This window comes from Alexandromys fortis, unplaced genomic scaffold (assembly GCF_014885135.2).
Source record: "Alexandromys fortis isolate MF-2015 unplaced genomic scaffold, M_Fortis_MF-2015_v1.1 scaffold_25, whole genome shotgun sequence".
Taxonomy (NCBI): Eukaryota; Metazoa; Chordata; class Mammalia; order Rodentia; family Cricetidae; genus Alexandromys; species Alexandromys fortis.
This window is the reverse complement of record NW_026067904.1, coordinates 9,167,979-9,180,773: the sequence shown is the minus strand read 5'-3', so window position 1 is coordinate 9,180,773 and position 12,795 is coordinate 9,167,979.

The window sequence follows — 12,795 nt, the reverse complement described above, 5'->3', positions numbered from 1 at the left end:
TCTTCTTCTTCTTCTTCTTCTTCTTCTTCTTCTTCTTCTTCTTCTTCTTCTTCTTCTTCTTCTTCTTCTTCTTCTTCTTCTTCTTCTTCTTCTTCTTCTTCTTCTTCTTAAATAGGGTTTCTCTGTGTAGCTCTGGCTGTCCTGGAACTCACTCTGTAGACCAGGTTGGCCTTGAACTTACAAAGATCTACCTGCTTCTGCCTCCCAGGTGTACACTATCACACCCCAGATTTTTTCTATTTTTTTTCCTTTTTTTTGAAATTGAAGTTTTTAATCATATAAGTCTTTTACTGGCTTAGTTAGAGGTACTCCAAGTTATTTTATATTATTTGAAGCTATTGTAAAATATGTTGTTTGCCTGTTTTCATTTTAGATGAATTGTTATACATATATATATACACACACACACACATATCAAACACACATCATAAACACACCCATATCAAACACACACACACACACATCACATATGAGGAATACTAATATTTTGGGCTTTAAATTTCTATCCAATTACTGTGCTGGAAGTGTGTATCAGTTCTAGGTGTTTACTGGTGAATAAAAAATGGAAGTTGTTAGTACACACAAGGTTAAACATTTTACAGGGTCTCTGAAGCTGACTTTCAAAACAGGCTCTCCATGTCTGCTTCCAGCTGGATTAAAACTTCAGGCGATACTATGGTTACAATTTATTGTATGTTCTTATAGGTTGCGATGATCTCTGAGACACTTTTGGATTTATTTTATAATGGAAGTCCCTTAAGAGAGGTGTGCATTTCCACTGAGATGAAGCTTTCTGTCTGTGTTCATGGACACATGGATGAACACCGATTTCCTTTACAAATACTTTGCCTCTAGCTGGCTCTGTGGTGCTGAGGCTCAGGACGTGCACAGACATGGAATGGGAATGTAAGAAGACAATGGTAATTGTTGCGGGAGGTCCTTCCGCCCCTCCAACCAATAGCTGCTGTGATACCAGCCCATTGGGGCGTGGTCTCTCTCCCTTTAAAAAAGCGGCTATTTCCTCTGCTCGCTCTCTTCACTTCCTGCTCCGCCGGAGACTAGACTCCCTTCCTGGTTGTGCAGATGGCTGTTGTCTGGGACGGTGATCTGTAAGTTTTCCCATTTAAATAAATAACACCCTATTAATCATAACTCCAAACTGGTGTGGCCTTGTTCGTGACTTACGCCTTCAGGTAATGGAGGACAAAGTTGTGCATGTGTACAGGAGAGTTGAAGCAAGGTTTAACATACAAGTGACACGCAGAGCTGAGGGTTACAGATTGTTGTAGATCATGTGCACCCTAAATTCTATATACTTGCTGTGTTGGACTCTGTAATTGTTGCATGAATTCAGTCATCCACAGCCACTGAGAAAACAAGTTTGAATCAAAATAGCATCAGCTATGACTAATACTCACTCTAATATTGCTCCTAAGTCAACATTGTGAAATGATGTTATCCACCCACAATGCAAACATAGTCACAGGTCTCATGTGTGAGTATGCTATTACATTTCATGCAGTCCATGTCTTAGTGTGCTGTAGAAGGTAGGTTTTCAGCAAGTTGGTGCCATTGTCAACAGAGGCTTACTGCTACATGAACAAATTTTTACTAGTCCTTAATGAAGCTCTAGTGTGCTGGCTTTATGACCTCCGTGTCATACCTAATACCCACAACATGTTTTTTTGGCATGAGTTCCTTTTTGTTCCTAGTATTTAAGCTGTGTCTCTTTATGTAGTGGATCCAGGCTGTGTTTCAGAGCCTATTGCACCCTGAATCACTGAAGACAATCCTGATGTAAGAGTATCCATCCTCTGGAAAAGCCATGGATGCATGGGTGCAAGCTATAGGGACCATTAGGTGTCTAGGGAGGGGGGCATTATTGAACACAGCTCCCCTGGTGGACATTTTGATGATTTACATGTTGATGTGTTCAGAACTACTGCTTCAGCATTTTCTAATAGCAAGGATTACGTCACATGGGCCTATGAGTGTTACATGGATCTCCAGGAGCAGTCATGGTTGACAATGATTTAGCCATCTTTATTTTCCCACTAGGCATTGTCTGGGAATCATCTAGGATTTTGGTTATCATATATTTAGGAGCTAGCATTCTAGACCTGGCTTGTATAGGAATCATTCTTCCCTTTTAGGCTCATTTGAGTATGGACATGATAGCACAGATTACATGTGTGTGGTCTAAGATAAAGAGTGAGTTTCAGGAGCTAGTCAGTCTGACAAGCATGGCCAAGAGATATGTCTTCTCAGATCTGTTCAGGAGCAATCAACAGCAGAAAGTTTTTACTTTTTACTGTAACTTTTTACTTTGGGGACTGGTTCCATTTGCAGGGTTTAAATCCTAGCCCAGTACTTCCTAGCTGGGGCCGTGGGGTAGTTATGAGCTAGTTATTCAACCTCATGGGATTTCTTTTTCCTCTCCTATGAAAGGCCCAGCAAAGGAAAACTGTATGTACCACTCCAAGGATTAAAGGTAAAGAGGATGCTTAAAGAATAATGCTTTGCTCGTGTCCATCCAGACCTGAAAAAAAGTGCCACAACAGGAGTGATTCCCCAAGGCAGTGAGTAAAAACTATGGTTAGTTCTCCCTTAGAGATTATTTGTGATCTGACCCACAAAAGACCTCCAGACTAGAGCAGGAATGTCACATTTGTGACGAGTCTATGGGATTTGAAGCAAGCCTGAGACATGGGACCAATATCCAGGGCTCAATGCTTTGCTGCTCTTCCAGAACACGCCCTCTTCTCTTCAGTAAGAGTGGGCAAATAGATAGTAGAATCACAGGAAACCAAGTGTGTCTGTGACGATGACAGTTCTACCCTTAAGTCAGCATTTCTAAAGTTCCGATGGTTATTTTTCAAGGGTTTTTGACAGCCATTACATAGACAGGGCTATTCCTGATAAAAATCACGCATACCAGATTAATAATAATCTCTTCAAATGGTGTCACTGTCTACTGTAACTTCTACAACCTTCTCTTTCCAAATCTCTCCTCTCTTTTGAGGCCATCTTTTGTCATTCATTTACTTTGAAGTTTCCATAGCTACTCCAGATAGCATTATTCCCTTGCCAATTCTCTGGAAGAGATTCATTTCAAGCCCTCTGGGTCTGGGGTTAGAAGAGAATCTGGCACCGAGATGATGCCTGTGTATCAGATAGTGTGTCAGTGTGCTAGGCTCTTATTTTCTCTTCTTTGATGTCATCAAGGATTTTTCTGCAAATTTCCCGAAGGTGAGGGATTCCCAGAGGTATTACAGGGCATCAGAGCCAGGACAAATCTTCATACAGTATCAAAGGCCATAGTTGCCTGATTGGTACAACATAGGCTGGATCTCAACTCCCCTTAAACAACTCTTAGAATAGTTATGCATCTATGTGCTCTTCCTTCACAGATATCTTCTGTATGGCCAACTCACTGCAGACCTGCCACAAGTACTTGAAGGAGGAGACTGAACTTGGCCAGTGTTGTAACTCCATGGTGCCCAGACAGCATCCTCTGCACTAGAAATGCTCTTGAAAAGATTCACAAATCAAACCTTAAATCCACACATATTGGTTGGCTTAGGTCCATCTATCCCAAAGACTTCCAAATACCAAAAAGAACTGCTCTATGGGTAAGAATTACATTATATGTCTAGACTCCAGTGCTAGCCAATGTTAGCCACTACAGGGGTCCGGTTGTGTGCTGGGGTCAGAAAGACTTCTGCCATGCCTTTCATATCCAATAACATAGCTCTGCAACCATTAGTGGTGCAGTCTGATGAAATCCAGGTGACTGAAAAAAATCTAATTAATATGGTCTTAATTATGACAGCAATAATATCTACCTCTCAGCATGAGGAGGTAGGATATTAAGTTAGTAATACTATATTTCCCAAGGGCAGTAAGACCCTTTAAGATGAGATAATTTGAAATTTACTGATACGTGAGAGCAGAAATAGGCATATCTGAGAGATTCCAAAGGGTCATGCGAGCATCTTTGTGTCAGTTAATTGTGCAGTAAACCAACTGTCTAAGAAATGATGTTAGGCAGTAGTCATAGAAAAGCAGAAGGTATCTGGTTTTCATTTCACATACAAAGAGGAACAAACAGGCAAAAGCATAGACCCCTTTGGCCTCTCCCAAGTTCCTTGACAGATCCTACTTGGGGCCAGTGCCCTCTCCTTACCACGCTTGCTCTACTTGTTTCAGGCTTGACTACTATGGCTGACTTTCAAATGTGCTCAGCTTCTCAGGTGTGCAGTCCTCTGCAAAGCAGAACTTTTCTATGTCTCTTTGTATCAACTCAGCACAGTATTGGTATTTAGTTCACACCCAGTGAAATTTTCTTCTTTCAGCTGGAGAGTAATTACCAAATTCTTTGCTCTGAGCTTTGGTACTTTTGAAAGCTTTCCCGAAGGAAGACTTTTAGGGAGGAAAATTGGAAGCATTAAAGATGACAAAAAGTAGGTAGAATTGGCTTGTATGAGGCACCCAAGAAGATGGGAGATTTCACTGTTCAGTATTCAGGATGGGGAAGCACTAGAATTATGGCTTTTTTGGTGGAGGCAGTTCCAACGACTCTAAGAATATAGTTCTAAACATGCTATTAAGATGCATAATGGCTTCTCTCCAGGTGGATCTGTGTCAGCCACTCAGCTGGATCCTCACAATTATCCTACTGCTAGCTCAGCTTCGATCAATATTTCCAGGAACTCTGAGATGAAGGTAAAAACTCTGTCCTCTTCCTCAGGAATACAGGGTGCTTAGAACTGGCTCAGTCATGTACATCTAGAATCATGGCCCTGAATTATTACCACACTGTGTTTTGTTGTTTATGTTTTGATGTTTTTGCCTCAAGGGCATAAAACTTCATTAAGTTTGTTGTCTTATATTCCATTCTTCCTCTAGTCTCAGATCTGAACTTCAGTGCTGTAATTCTGGAACTGAAATTAGTTTTAAATATTATTAAATTTTCTTTTCATATATGTGGGTCTTCTAGAACCCCAAAGAGTTAATCAGGAAATCTCTTGCTTTCATTAGAAGTGACCAAACCTCAGTAGGAATGCTGTATCCAGTGGGTTCCTTGATCAGCAAGACCTACTCGTCTCTACCTGATCTTCACCTAATGGCTAACCCATGACATTATTCAAGTCAACCACTTGCATCCATCTGTAGAAGCCAGACGTTATCTCTCCTTTTTATGATGATAAAATGTGCTTCCTATAGCTCCTTCTTATTTACTCCTTTTCTGAATGCAAGTCTTGTGTAACCCTACATATATTCCTTTCCTAATATGTGAGACATTTGCCTAATAAATTACTGTCAATATTATGTATTCAGATTCCATATCATGTATGCCTTTGGCCGTTTCTTACTAGTCTGTTAAATCACTCTTTGACTAGTAGTATGAATAAAAAGTATTCTGAGCAAAGGTCTCCCTTTTCTAGGTACACAAATGATTCACATTATTTTTCCAGATTTGATTACAGAGGGAAGGGTGATAAGGCTTTTTTCTCTATTGCTCTTGCTCCTCCCCAGTTAGCATGGATCTTGTGTCAGTGATTACTTTTGACTGATCATTGCCTGAATTCCATGTCACTGGGATAGATGTGCTGTCTGTACGGAGACAGACAGTCTGCACTACTTTGTTTATGGCTGTCACTCATTCAACCGTGACTCTTACCCAGCAGTTACAAAAACAAAATTTGGAACATGCAAGGCAGTGTAGAGCATATTGACTTTGAGGTGCCAACATTTTGGTGGGGGAGACAGACAATAACATCAACGATTCTGATGGGGCTAGGGTAAGTGCTCTAAAAGTGAAATTGGTGTAATATTATGGAAGTTCAAAAGAAAGTCAGGAGAAGACACTCTGAATTTATCTAAGATATGATATTTACACTCCCAAGAGAATATTTTGAAGGTCACATTAGAAAGGAATGCGAATAGATGGGGAGAATACTCGAGATCCTTGAAACACCATGTGCTGATGTTTAGACAACTTCTTATCATCTTATTGCTATAATTTTTTATTTCTCACTCTTTGAAATTGTTTCTTTTATCAGCATAAAAGCATTACTGAATACAATGGGTTTCATCATAGTTTTTTCCCGCATATCATAATATACTTTGTTCATATTCAACTCCCTTGACCCCATTGTCCCTTGCCTGTATCGTAGCAATAGTCTTTTGATTCCTTGTTTCTGACCTTTGCCTATATATGGCCTGCTTCATTCAAGTGGCCATGGACCATGAACAGTGCCTGGCAGAAGCAGACACTCAGTAGGAAGTTATTAGTTGAGATGGATAACACATTGTCACATACTAGGATGTCACAGGAAACTGGTCAATCTGAAAGCATTCAGCAAATTCAGCTGAAGAAATAGACAAGGACCAGGTCAAGGAGAGCCTTGTGTGACCTGTAGAAAACCTTCTCACTTGATCCTGAGAAATTACTGAGTACTTGAGGACTTTTGAAAAAGCAGATGGAAGAGCAGACTCAGATGTATCGATTCTATTAATCAAGGTGGAAAATTCAGGTGGTCAGCACATTAATGAAACCCTGGTATTTCAATGTTGAGATTTATGAGATATATTATAACAGAGTCAGAAATCCACGTGGGAAGTTTGGCAGACACGTTGGAGAGATGATAGTACTGAGACAGTACTGAGCTAATACTGAGATAGGATTTGGAGACAGGAAAGCACAACCCAAGCAGATGTCTTCATGAGGACATAACATTGACAAGAATTCATGCTCTATCAACAACAATAGTGGCCATTAGAGCCTCAGAAGATCACAGAATTATATCTTTGTGGTTATTTTCAAACTGTTTCGTTGTTTGGCTTGGATTCCATCTGATGTGTATAAAAAACACATACCTCAGAACAGCTTTTATAAAAATAACAGGTTCACCTTTCATCCTAAGCCAGGCCTTCTGCCATGCACAGCCAGGCCAGGTCTCTTCCTGTTACCTCCAAAGATTTAGGTCCCCATGTCCAGAGAGGCAGGAAATAAATAAAAACACATGGAGAAAGGACAACTATTTCCCTCCTCCTATTTACACAATGTGACTTGTGTTTTCTTTTCTTTTCTTTTTTTTTTTTGTCATTGGGTTATGCAAATTCTACACAATGCCATGTCAAAGTGAGGTTCTAGAAAAGACAGAGGGCTTCTCTTGAGGAGATTCAAGAGCACATGGCTTTTTAGTGAGACAAAGTAGAGCAAGGTTGTCCATGTGGGGCCATCAGCCAAGAGGCAGGAATGGAGGAGTCAGGGTAGCTTTAAGGAGGGGTGAGTGTACAAATTAGATAATGATTCTATAGTGGGAGCAAAGGGTCTACAGGGATTGATAAAATACTCACATGACTGTCCACTGGGCAGATAAAGGATTCAAATGAGAAGAGAGAAATGCTGATACTCTACATAAAAAAGTGAGGTGCAGAAGAAAGAAGGCTCTAGCTGACTAGAAAACACATTAAGAATTCAGGATTGCCAGAGTAGAGTTCTAGGCAAGCCACTTTAGTTCTCATTAGGAAAGTTTATAATTTTCTTTTCTCTTCCCCACATTTACAAACAAAATATTGCTCTCAGATTCGAGATTTAGACTTCTGAATCATAGTGCAACTCTTTTTTTGTATAAGTAACATATGTTTTGTGTCTTTAAACACAATTACTTTTGTATAATAAAAGTGTTGATTTGATGATGCGACATTTTCTGCAAGTGTGTTTAAGAGAGTTTATGTTTTCATAAGTTGCAATGAAACTCAATTATGTATGTGTAATAAGGCTTCTGATTGTTACACTTAGACTTTCTGTATAATGAAGCCAGCAATTAGAATTTGCTTGCTCTATGGCTTACGAAAACACACTTGTTTTGTAGACAAAAGACTCTTAATGAGCCCCCTTTTTTGTTAATTTTTTTGTTGTTAAAAACTAGTCTATAACTCAAACATATAATTAGATTTCTTAAAGGTTTGGATTGTTGTTGTTGTTGTTATTTCTCTTCCTCTAAACACAAAACAATGCAAAAAAGCAATAACATCAAGGAATGTGTCATTCCAAAGCTGTGATCTTGCAAGATCCGCAGTCTTTCCCTGAAAGCACCTCCAGTGGTGATAAAGGTGATTGTGTACTTAGGAGGCGAATACCTAAAAGGAGCATCCATGTGATTTAATAGAGATGTGCTCCTTACAAGAATCCAACCTAATGGAAAGATGACATAGTCAGTCAAATGCTTGCAACTCAAGTACAAAAGTCTGAGTTTGAATCACCAGCATCTAAATAAAAAACTTGGCATGGCTGGGTGGTCAGAGATAGGCTGATCTCTGATATTAATTGACCGGACAACCTAGGAGAATTGATGAACTTTAAGTTTAGTGAGAGACCCTATCTCACAAAGCAATGGTGGTCAAAGATCGCAGACATTGACATCTGGCTTCTGCACACATGTACCCACATCTGCAACCACCCACTCAAGTGTACACACTCACATAAGGAATATACACACCACACAACACTCATTCCATATACAAACATAGCAGAATCCCACCTCTTCCCTTGGTTGCTGATTCTGACAGAGGACTGCTGGTACCCAAATGGACTAGCTATTCTCTGGGCTACCTGGCAAGTTATTGCAGAATGAGCTCGAAAAAAATTCCTTAGCATCAGCCGTGAGAGTGACACAGGAGGAGTTCAAGTTCAAGGCCAGTCTGGCCACGTGGCTATACAGTGAGATGCTGTTTCAAAAAATAAAAATTAAAAGAGAAGGAAGACAAAAATTTTTTTCCTTGCTTCTGCTTTGTCCATATCATGGTTTGCAAACCTGTGACAGAAATTCATTACCTCCTCTTCACTGGTGCCTGTTTGTTTCCTTGCTGGTCATTTGTGTTATGAACTCAGAAGCCACTTTCAATAGTAATTGTTCCAGGAGTGGATAAATGACCCATAGAATAAAACATCTTATATTGTCTAGCATTTTTGAAGGAGCTTTCTACTTTAAGAGATGTTCTCTTTCTGTCTGTTAAAAAAAAAAAAACTTTTGTCTTATAAGGACTCTTTGATTTGAACTCATTAGCCACTAAGGGAAATTAATTTTTATAAATTACAGTACAGCAAATGAGATGGGGTTTTCTGGAAAATGCCATACAGCTTTCAGGATTGAACACAGAAAGCCCCGGGGATTTCCCATGGGTGAGGATTTAATACAGGCCCTTGGCCACACGTAGACTGGAGTGATGGGATGAAGAATTGACGGTGGGTGTGCGGCTTGCAAAAGCATGCACTTGTGCTGACAGGGCTTGCGCTGCACAGCAAGCAGGCTTTGCTGTCACTGAGTCACTATCCTCTGTCAGCAGGAACCCACAGGCTCCCATAACGGATAGTGAAACCTCAGCAATATTGCCAGAGCCTGCAGCTACTTCCAATTCCCCACGGCTGTTGGCAAAGCTGGGAGGAACACGGGTTCACCCTGCCTTATGCTTTCTACTCTCCAGCAAGATGTTTTCGGAAGCAGCTGGGCAGGGACTCTGGGTAAAAAGGTTTCCAGATTCCAAGCCCCAAAGATGGAAAGGAAAGCAGGGTGGAACTAGGCCTGAATGCAAGCCAACAGTAGCTTTTCCACTGGGAGTTTATGACAAGTGGTATAGTAATGACGTCCTTATCTGAGGAGAGTGAGCCTCCTGGGAGCATTGGGTGGAAGTTGGATGGCATCTGTAATGCCACAGTTTGGGAGTGGGCAATCAAGGTGATGCTCAGGAAGCTTGGAGTTGCAGGCCCTCTTCTGTGTCTAACTGGCTCAGTAATGTCAAACAAGCCTTCCGCATGTATGGGACATCCTTTCAGATTTTAAATTAGGAAAAAGAATCTCAGTGGCTTTGTAATAGTCATCAGTGGATAGAATTTCTTTGAGCCATGACAGTCAAATAAAAAAGAAAAAGAAATGTTTTTGGTTTATAGTGTACCTGTATAGTCATCTCCCTCTCTTATAATGGGAATACCTATGAAATTATTGACAATTATTTAAAAGGCTTTGCAAGTGTACATGCTAGTATATTTATGTGAGAAAACACGCTTTTGTGTGTTTATACATGGAAATATATGCCAATGTACAAATGTACAAACATACAAACGTACCTGTCAAAGGATATTAAAATTTGGGTTTGTGATGTATAATGGTGTAAGGGTTACTGATATCACCTGGGAAAAATGCATTTTGAACTTCCCATTGGAAGTGGTATTTAAATTTTCACATAGGTGTGCAGATTCCCCCCGAAATTCTAAGGCTGATTTTCTTCTCTGCAGGGTGCCTTGTGTGGTCTGTGTCCCATGGAGGTAATCCGAGGCAAAGACTCCCTGAAAACCTCCACCACAGCTGTGAATTTCATGTTCAATCAAGTCTCTGAGCAGCAGAGAAGGGGAACACACAGTAAAGGCATCCTGTCGGGAATTATCAATATAAACGAACGACAGGCTAGGTCTGATCGCCGGAATTAACAATCCCCACACCCGAGAAGTATTTCGCTCAGCTTCCTCTCAGAGGCAGACTTTTAAATTTTAAACAAAGGATCCAATTAAATTTGATCCAATTTAAATCCATTCAGCTCAGAAACCTTTATTAAATATCTAGGATGGATGGAGCCCTGGGCTAGATAGTGCAGGAGTTCCGCTTTGTGGCTGGCAGGCGAGAGTGTTGCCGGCGCTCTGTATTTCAGTAGCCATGCACTTGTGCTCCAAGGAACTTTCAGTCTGTGTTCCTTTGTTATTTAATTGCATAGGCTACATATTGCTTTGGGAGAAGCGCTAACACCCCCACGTTTTATAAAAAGGTGATTTATGTAGAGAATTTCCTGTACGAGAGGCACGGTGCTAAGCACCATCTCATTAAATTCTTCCGTGATCCTGGGAATCAGCTATCACCTGAAGCTTCCTTGTTCTTCCATCTCTCTAAGACAAAGAAATTTAATCTCTGGCCTCACCAAAGCAGCCAACAGGTCTGTCAGCAGGGACTACTTAACTCCAAGCCTTGTGGTCAGAGCACTGGGGCAAGCGTGGCAGGCTTTGCCTTTCTTGAGTCACATAGCTGGCTTTGACTTCCGTGATCCTCTGTCATGAACAAGGCATAGAGTGAAGAACGTCCTCCATGGCAGACAGGTTTGGGGGCACACATTTACTTACTTTGACTTTCCTGTCACATTCTGACTTGTCTTACTGTATAATTTGTCTAACCATAGTTCTTGTTTGGTATTCCCACCGAGTGACCTTACTGCTCTTCTTCCCGACACTCTTCCTTTCTTTTCTATTGGCCCTGAATGAACTCACACACAACCGTGGCTCCTCCAGGTAGTCTAGCAGTACAACCAACAATCACTGTGCTTTTGCAATCCTCTGTGCTCCTTCCCCACCTTCTCCTCTGGGGGCTGAAATGTCCACCTGAAGATGATAGCTCATGGGGAATTCTTGTTAGCTTCCTAGGAGGGTGATTCGTGTCTTTCCAGTGTTTCATATTGGAAAGCAAGGGACTCTACATACGTCACATGGTGCCTAGCATCAGGTGCAGTAGGCATTGCTAACCAGTGGTTGGTGATGGAGCTGTAGAATCATCTGTGTATCAGTGACTAGTTCAGGGCAGGGAAGGGCCAGCATGGCCTCAATAGGAAGAAATTCCTGAGAAGGTAGATTCTCAGTGTGGAGTTTTGAAGTCTGAAGAACTTTCAGAAGGAGAGATGTGATTCAGGGTAGACAGTGAAAATAGTACAACGTTTAAAAAAAAGTAGAGGGAAGAGCTGATGGGTTTTGGCAGGGGCTTCTGAGAAAACTATTCGGGTGGAACATGTAAGCAGATAGGGTGTGAGGAGGTGGGTTCGGGCCGCGGAGCACACACAGTAAGAGCCTGGCATCAGAGGCTGCTAATTAAATCTCGAGCTGATCAGCACTTTCTCTGTGCCGGGAAGATAAAGTTGAAAGAAGGCAAGGTCTCTTTCTAATTACATCAGAGTTTAAATCTCTCCCATTCAGCATAATATAATTTATGTCAACAGAAGAGGTACTTCTGGGGGTTCAGTATTGCAAGCAGTATACCCTGTCGTATGGGCTTCAGATGTGGGTCCTGGAGAAAGGAACCTGGGTACACATCTCGGCTCCAGTTCTAACAGCTGTCTCATTGTGAGCAAATTCTTTCATTTCTGCCTTCTGTCCTGGATTAACAGTAGTTCCTAATTGTAGGTTATTGTGAGAAGTAACTCAGATTGTGGGTTTGAAGTTAAAGGCAATGAAGGACTCTTATCTGTAATGTGATTTTACCTGTTATTGGAGCTTTACTTAATGGATAAGATGATAACCTGTGAGTGAGAGGTCCTGCAAAGTGTCTTGTGAAGGTGTTGCATGTGCTAGACTTTGAGAAAAAGGTAGGGTTTAGAAGGTGGAGGCTTGAGCCTGCTTATTCTACGGATGGCAGACTATGTGGGGAGCTGAGTGGAGGTTTAAGTGTGTCTGGATTCTTCTAGAGAAAAGCATGAACAATGAGAGAAGTCGACACTTTGGAAAGACAGTCGGAATGTGGAGGGCCTTATGTACTGGAGTACTATATTAATGGAGCAAATGATGGAGGGACTGAAGACATCAGCCTGGCATTGGTTCGGGTAGAAGAGTGACAATAGGCATAGCCCAAGAAGTCTGGGGCAGAAAAAGGACAAAGGGGACTCCATCCCACAAGCTGGCAGTGGTTAACCTATCAAGGCAAATTCACTTTTCTCCCCCCCCCCCCCCCCCCCCCCCCCCCCCCCCCCCCCCCCCCC